The following is an 8,359-nucleotide window of genomic DNA, read 5'->3' as shown; positions in this document are numbered from 1 at the left end:
CTCTTGAATTCAATCCCTCTACTAAAGAACGCTAATACACCATAGGCCTTCTTACAAGCTCTATCCACCTGAGTGGCACCTGGTGGGAGTGTGGACCTGATGAGGGAGTCACAGAGGGAGTGGTCTTTTCGGCACGCTGATAGGGGAGGGGAGGGAAATATATCACTGGTGATGGGGTCCGTCTGGAGGTGGCGAAAATGACGGAGGATGATACGATGTATCCGGAGGTTGGTGGGGTGGAAGGTGAGGACCAGTGGGGTTCTGTCCTGGTGGCGTTTGGAGGGGCGGGGTTCAAGGGCAGAGGTGCAGGAAGTGGAAGAGATGCAGTGGAGAGCATCGTCGACCACGTCTGAGGGGAAATTGCGGTCTTTGAAGTAGGAGGCCAGTTGGGTTGTTCGGTAGTGGAATTGGTCCTCATGGGAGCAGATGCGGCGGAGGCAAAGGAATTGGGTATATGGGATGGCATTTTTACAGGGGGCAGGGTGGGAGGAGGTGTAATCTAGGTAGCTGTGGGAGTCGGTTGGTTTGTAGTAACTGCAGCATCTGCAGTCCTCTCTTTCTCCCATCCCAAGGAAAGACTTTGTCTATTTATCCTATCCATGCCCCTCATATTTAGTAAGCCTCTGCAAGGTCACACCTCAGCCTCCTACGCTAAACAGCCCCAGCCTGTTCAGTCTCTCCTTATAGCTCAAATCCTCCAACTCTGGCAACATCCTTGTAAACCTTTTCTGTATAGATGCTGCTAGACCTGCTGAGTTTTTCCAGCAATTTAGAGTTATACAGTCATTGAGATGTACAGCACAAAACAGACCCTTTGGTCTAACCTGTCCTAGCTGACCAGATATCCAGACCTAATGTAGTCCCATTTGTCAGCACTTGGCTCATATCCCGCTAAACCCTTCCTATTCATATACCCATCCAGATGTCTTTTAAATATTGTAATTGTATCAGCCTCCACCACTTCCTCTGGCAGCTCATTCCATACGTACACCCAGCCTTTGCATGAAAAAGTTACCCCTTAGGGCTCTTTTATATCTTTCCCTTCTCACCCTAAACCTATGCCCTCCTGTTTTGGACTCCCCCACCCCACGGAAAAGACCTTGTCTATTTACCCTATCCCAATGCCTCTCAAGATTTTATAAACCTCTACAAGGCCACCCTTCAGCCTCTGACTCTCCAGGGAATTTTTCTAATTTCCAGTATCCGCAGTTTTTTTTTGTGTACAATCTACCTTAAGGATGTGTTTGGGACAATGCGGAATACTCCCTTTAAATATTTGACACAGTTCTGATCCCTTTAACCTCAATGATGTCACCGGGACGGTAAGGTCTGAGTTGTAGAGAAAGGCTCAATAAGCTGGGGCTTTTTTCCTTGGAGTGCTGGAGGTTGAGGGGTGACCTAATGGAGGTTTATAATATCAAGAGGGGCATGGATAGGGTGAATGGCAAAGGGCAGGGTGTCTTTTGCTGCAGGAAAGTGAGAGGGGAAAGATTTAACAGGGACTGGAGGGGTCACTATTTCACACAGAGCGTGGTGCATGTATGGAGTGAGGTGCAAAGAAAGTGGTGGAGGATGGTACAATTACAGCATTTAAATGTCATCTGGATGGGTATATGAATAGGAAGGGTTTGGAGGGATGTGGGTCATGTGATGGTAAATGCAATTGGGTCAGAATGGGATGTCTGGTCAACAATGTCATAAACTGGGACATTTCACGGGCGAAGGTTTTAAAATTGTGAGTTCCTAAAGATCTCATAAAGTTTAAAGTTTTCCTTTGCCCATTTCCCTCTCACACTGTAGTGAAACCACAAGAAGTGAAAGTATTTCCTTTTGTCAATCCTTCTAGTTCCTTTATCAAATGTTTATACTTAGGCAAGTACTGATTAGGGATACTCAACATGGCTTTGTGCATGGGAAATCATGACTCACAAACTTGATTGAGATTTTTGAAGAAGTAACAAAGAAGATTGATGAGGACAGAATGGTAGATGTGATCTACGTGGACTTCAGTAAGGTGTTCGACAAGGTTCCCCGTGGGAGACTGGTTAGCAAGGTTAGATCTCATGGAATACAGGGAGAACTAACCATTTGGATACAGAACTGGCTCAAAGGTAGAAGACAGAGGGTAGTGGTGGAGGGTTGTGGAGGCCTGGACTGGAAGCCTGTGACCAGTGGAGTGCCACAAGGATCGGTGCTGGGTCTACTACTTTTCGTCATTTATATAAATGATTTGGATGTGAGCGTAAGTGGTATAGTTAGTAAGTTTGCAGATGACACCAAAATTGGAAGTCTGGTGGACAGCGAAGAAGATTACCTCAGACTACAACAGGATCTTGATCAGATGTGCCAATGGGCTGAGAAGTGGCAGATGGAGTTTAATTTAGATAAATGTGAGGGAAAGCAAATCTTAGCAGGACTTATACATTTAATGGTAAGGTCCAATGAACAAAGACATCTTGGAGTGCAGGTTCATAGCTCCTTGAATGTAGAATCGCAGGTAGATAGGATAGTGAAGAAGGCGTTTGGTATACTTTTCTTTATTGGTCAGAGAACTGAGTACAGGAGTTGGGAGGTCATGTTGCAGCTGAACAGGACATTGGTTAGGCCATTGTTGGAATATTGCGTGCAATTCTGGTCTCCTTCCTATCGGAAAAATGTTGTGAAACATTGAAAGGGTTCAGAAAAGATTTACAAGGATGTTGCCAGGGTTGGGGGGGTTTGAGCTACAGGGAGAGGTTGAATAGGCTGGGAGGCTGAGGGGTGACCTTATAGAGGTTTATAAAATCATAAGGGGCACGGATAGGATAAATAGACAAGGTCTTTTCCCTGGGGTCAGGGAGTCCAGAACTAGAGGGCATAGGTTTAGGGTGAGAGAAGAAAGATATAAAAGAGACATTAGAGGCAACCTTTTCACACAGAGTGTAGTATGTGTATGGAATGAGCCACCAGAGGAAGTGATGGAGGCTGGTACAATTACAACATTTAAAAGGCATCTGGATGGGTCTATGAATAGGAAGGGCTTGGAGGGATATGGGCCGGGTGCTGGCAGGTGGGACTAGATTGGATTGGGATATCTAGTCGGCATGGACAGGTTGGACCGAAGGGTCTGTTTCTGTGCCGTACATCTCTATGACTCTATGACCTTTCTCTTCGGAAAAGAGAAAAAAAGGATGAATGGCCCTGGGAAAATGTAGGGGAATGGGACTAAATGTGTTGTTCTCATTGAAAGTTTGAAGCCAGGTCTGGAGAGAGATGCAGTGGTTTCTGTTGAGGTTCGTCCCGAGCAGCTCCGTGACACGGGACTCTTGCTCTGTTCCTGATGACACACACCGAGACAAACATCACCCTGCCCCAGGACCATCAACTCAGGGAAAGACATTCTTTGGTCTGCCTGAAACTTGTTGGTCTTCTCGAGCAAGAAGTTGACCCCGACTGAGTGTTGCAGAGTGGTACATTCCAAGGTCCAGGAGTATACAGTGGGGAAAGCGCAGTGGGGTAAGACCACTGTCTGTCTGGTTATCAAACCCTTGCGTTGCCTCAACGTCTGTAAATACTCTCCTGCAGGAGTACGAAATACCTTCGCTCATTGCAACCACAGGCAATGTCAAGTTCCAATGTTTGCTATTCTTGATACACAAAGCCTGTACAGATTTAATGCTTGCAGATGTAGATAAAGATATTTTTATGAATAAAGTATATTTTTGCATTAAAAACGAGCCAAATGACAACCCCCCTGCCCCACCCTGCCATCTGTCTGTGTGAATTATTCAAAACATAGCCTCCCCCCAAAACAAGTCCACCCACCCAAGGCCCCTGACCAATATTACGCACCCCTGTCCACCCCCCTTCACATTTGGTGCCAATGTCTTTAGGCATCTAGCCTTATGCACTGAGATTCTCTTCCTATATCCTTTTGTTCTCCATCTCTCTTAAGACCCTCCATCAATGCTAGCCCTTTGATTAAGTTGGACACCTCTTTTTTTGACTCAGACTGAGCTTCCATGAAGTACATAGGGCAGTGGTTTCGAATCTCGTTCAGCATCAAGGCACACCCCAGTGAGGCAAAGACGTCCCTGAGTGCCCACAATTTTCAGCTGAATAACAGAGCCAATTTCCCTTCCCCAGCACGTGCACAGTGTGTTAGCAGATACTGCCTTCAGTAATAGGCATCCAGGCTGCAGAGAAGATGAAGAGCACAGAATCCCTACATTCTGGAAGCAAGCCATTCAGCCCATTGAATCCACATCGACCCTTTGAAGATCATTCCACCCAGACCCACCCCATGTCTGTAACACTACACTTCCCATGGCTAATCCACCTAACGTACACATCCCTGGAGTTATGGAGTAATACAGCATGAAAATAGGCCTTTCGGCCCAAACTGGTCCATGCTGACCACTCATCTAGTTCCAATTGCCTGCATTTGGCCCATATCCCTCTAAACCCTTCCCATCCATGTACCTATCCAAGTATTTTTAAAATGTTGCTCTTGTACCTGCCTAAACCACTTTCTCTGGCTGCCCATTCCATACACACATCACTTTCTGCGTGAAGAAGTTGCCCCTCAGGTGCCTTTAAATCTTAAATGGGCGCTATGGGGCAACCTAGTGTGGCCAATTCACCTAACCTGTATATCTTTGGACTGTAGGAGGAGACCGGAGCACCCGGAGGAAACCCAAGTAGACATGGGGAGAATGTGCAAATTGCACACAGGCAATCATCCGAGGCTGGAATCGAACCCAGGACCCTGGTGCTGTGAGGCAACACTGCGCCATCGTGCCACCCACCAGAAGTGGTCTTGAAACTCAGATAAGGCGGCTGCTTCCCGAAAGTTTCATGGTTGACTCCTCACCTTGTTGCCACACGTTGGTGTTGAAAAGCACTGCACTAGAGATCTTCCCCTGTGTTTAATTTGCTTCAGGAATTTTCATTTGAAGGATTGGGCTTGAAGATAGGGCCCAGTTTTGGATGAATAGTCCTGGAGGGGTCACGCAGGATACTCCCTCAGACCACACTAGCAACGACTTCAGGAGTTTGAGCTTCTTTTCGTCCAAGTAGAGATGGTCAAGAGGGAAACTGGCAGGAGGGTTCCTAACTATGAGGATTTGCAGGCGGGGAAACTGAGCAACTTGTGTTTCTATGCTGCTGATATCTTCCACATCCTCAGAATGTTGTAAAATGCTCACAACCAATGAAGGACTTTTGAAGGACTTGGTAAATAAATGAGGCAGCCATTTTCTTCACAGCAAGTCCCATAAATTGCCTCACGTTCTTGGGATGCGGGAATCACAGGTGCAACTGGCATTTATTGACCGTCCCTAAGTGCCCATGAAAAGATAATGGTGTGTTGCCTTCTTGAACTCCTGCAGCCACCATGATATTCTGTAGTGTGACGCAGCTGTGTGGCTTTGTAGGTCACTTCACCGAGCAATGACAAGTCAACCACTTGGAGTCCCGTGTTGGCCCAACTGGGTGAGGATGTCAGACTTCCTCCTCAGGAAGATGTGGATGAACCAGATGGGTGTTTACAATAATCCAGTTTTCAGTGATCATTATGAGTGAGACAGGTGTTTCATTCCAGGTTTATTGATTCATTGAACTTTAAATTGCCATCGTTGAAAAGCTCTCCCCACAACTGACTTACATCGAGTCATACAACACAGAAACAGACCCTTCAATCCAACCACTCAGTGCCGAAAGTAATCCCAAACTGAACTGGTCCCACCTGCCTGTTCCTGGCCCATATCCCTCCAACCCTTTTCTATTCATGTACTTATCCAAATGTCTTTTAAACATTGTAATTGTGCCCACATCCACCACTTTAGAGTCATTGAGATGTACAGCACGGAAACAGACCCTTCGGTCCAACTCGTCCATGCCGACCAGATATCCTAACCCAATCTAGTCCCATTTGCCAGCATTTGGCCCACATCCCTCTAAACGCTTCCTATTCATATACCCATCCAGATGCCTTTTAAATGTTGCAATTGTACCAGCCTCCACCACTTCCTCTGGCAGCTCATTCCATACATGCACTATCCTCTGCATGGAAAAGTTGCCCCTTAGATCCTTTTTATATCTTTCCCCTCTCACCCTAAACCTATGCCCTCTAGTTGTACTCCCCCACCCCAGGGAAAAGACCTTGTCTATTTACCCTATCCATGCCCCTCATGATTTTGTAAACCTCTATGAAGTATTACCTCAGTCTCTGATGCTCCAGGAAAAACAGCCCCAGCCTGTTCAGCCTCTCCCTGTAGCTCAAATGCTCCAACCCTGGCAACATCCTTGTAAATCTTTTCTGAACCCTTTCAAGTTTCACAATATCCTCAGGAAATTCATTGCATATGCGAACCACCCTCTGTGTAAAAAATTTGAGGCTCATGTCTTTTTTAAAATCCTTTTCCTCTCACCTTAAAAATGTGACCCCTTGTCTTGAAATCCCCCACCCTAGGGAAAAGGCAATTATTGCAACTATCATTAACGCTATCTATACCCCTCATTATTTTATAAACTTTTATGAGGTCACCTCTCAACCTCCTATGCTCCAGTGAAAAAAGTCCCAGTCTATCCAGCCTTTCTTTATAACTCAAACCTTTCATACCTGGCAACATCATGTGCTTTATCAATCCCTCAAATGCTTAACCTTTGACTTTTCATTCACCACAAAAGCTCCACAGTTTCACCTTCAAGTTGGCAAATTGTACACATAATTGGCTCGATGGTAGGAAGCAGAGGGTAATAGTGGAAGGATGCTTGTCAGACTGGACGCCTGTGACTAGTGGAGTACCTCAGGGATTGGTGCTGGGCCCAATGCTGTTTGTTATCTATACTAATGATTTGGATGAGGCACGATTAGCAAGTTTGCGGATGGCCACTAAAATAGACAGTATCATGGACAGTAAAGGAGGTTATCAGAAATTGCAGCAGGACCTCAATCAGCTGGGGACGTGGGCCAGGAAATGGCAAATGGAGTTTAATATAGAGAAGTGTGAGGTCTTGCATTTTGGAAAGTCAAATCAAGGTAGAAATTTCATGGTGAATAGTAGGGAGTGTAGTGAAACAGAGGGACCTTGGAGTTCAGGTGCACCGTTCTCTGAAAGTGTAGGCACAGGTAGACTAGCAGTGAAGAAGGCTTTTGGCACACTGGCCTTCATCAGTCAGTGCATTGAGGATGGAAGTTGAAAAGTTATGTTGCAGTTATACAGGACGTTGGTGAGGCCGCACTTGGAGCATTGTGTTCACTTTCGATCACCTTGTTATAGGAAGGATGGTATTAAACTGGAAAGAGTGCAGAAGAAATTTACAAGAATGTCACCAGGACTCAATGGTGTGAGTTATTGAGCGAGGTTGGAAAAGCGAGGACTTTTTTCTTTCAAGCGTGGGAGACTGAGGGGGATCTTATAGAAGTGTGTAAGATCATGAGAGGCATGGATAGGGTGAATGCACTCAGTCTTTTTCCCAGGGTTGGGGGATCACGGACTAGAGGGCATCAGTTTAAGGTGAGAGGGGAAACAATAAAAGGGAACCTGAGGTGCACCATTTTCACACATAACGTGGGACGCATATGGAATGAGCTGCCAGCGTAAATTGTTGAGGCAGGTACATTAACAACATTTAAAAGGTATTTGGACAAACACCTGGATAGGAAAGGATTAGAAGGATAAGGGCCAAGTGCAGGGAAATGGGGTTAGCGTGGGTGAACATTTTGGTCAGCACGGACCAGTTTGAGCCAAAGGGCCTGTCTCCGAGGTGTAGGAATCCATGACTTTCTATGCCTCTATTCACTTCAATGCCACAAAAATATAAAGTCAAGTTGTCAAATAGGGTCATAGAGATGTACAGCAGGGAAACAGACCCTTCGGTCCAACTCGTCCATGCTGACCAGATACCCTAACCTAATCTAGTTCTATTTGCCAGCACTTGGCCCATATTCATGTAAATCCTTCTTTTTCATGTACCCATCCAGTATGAGTTTTTTATTCATTCATGGGATGTAGGTATTGCTGGCTAGGCTACCATGTATTGCCCAGAGGGCAGTTTACAGCCAACTACATTGCCTTGGAATCATAACCTATATGGACTTCTCAAAAGGACATTCGTGAAACAGGTGGATTGTCCTGACAATCTGCAACAGTTTCATGGTCATCATTAGATTTTCATTTCCAGACTTGTATTGAATTCAAATACCACCATCTGTCATGGCAGCGTTTAAACCCCGGTTCCCAGAACAATACTTGGATGTTGCAATTGTACCAGCCTCCCCCACTTCCTCTGGCAGCCCGTTTCATACACGCACCACTCTCTATGTGAAAAAGTTGTCTCTTAGGTCTGATGAAGGGCTCCTGCTCAAAACATCGAT

This window comes from Chiloscyllium plagiosum, chromosome 21 (genome assembly GCF_004010195.1).
Source record: "Chiloscyllium plagiosum isolate BGI_BamShark_2017 chromosome 21, ASM401019v2, whole genome shotgun sequence".
Taxonomy (NCBI): domain Eukaryota; kingdom Metazoa; phylum Chordata; class Chondrichthyes; order Orectolobiformes; family Hemiscylliidae; genus Chiloscyllium; species Chiloscyllium plagiosum.
This window is presented reverse-complemented; position numbering follows the sequence as displayed.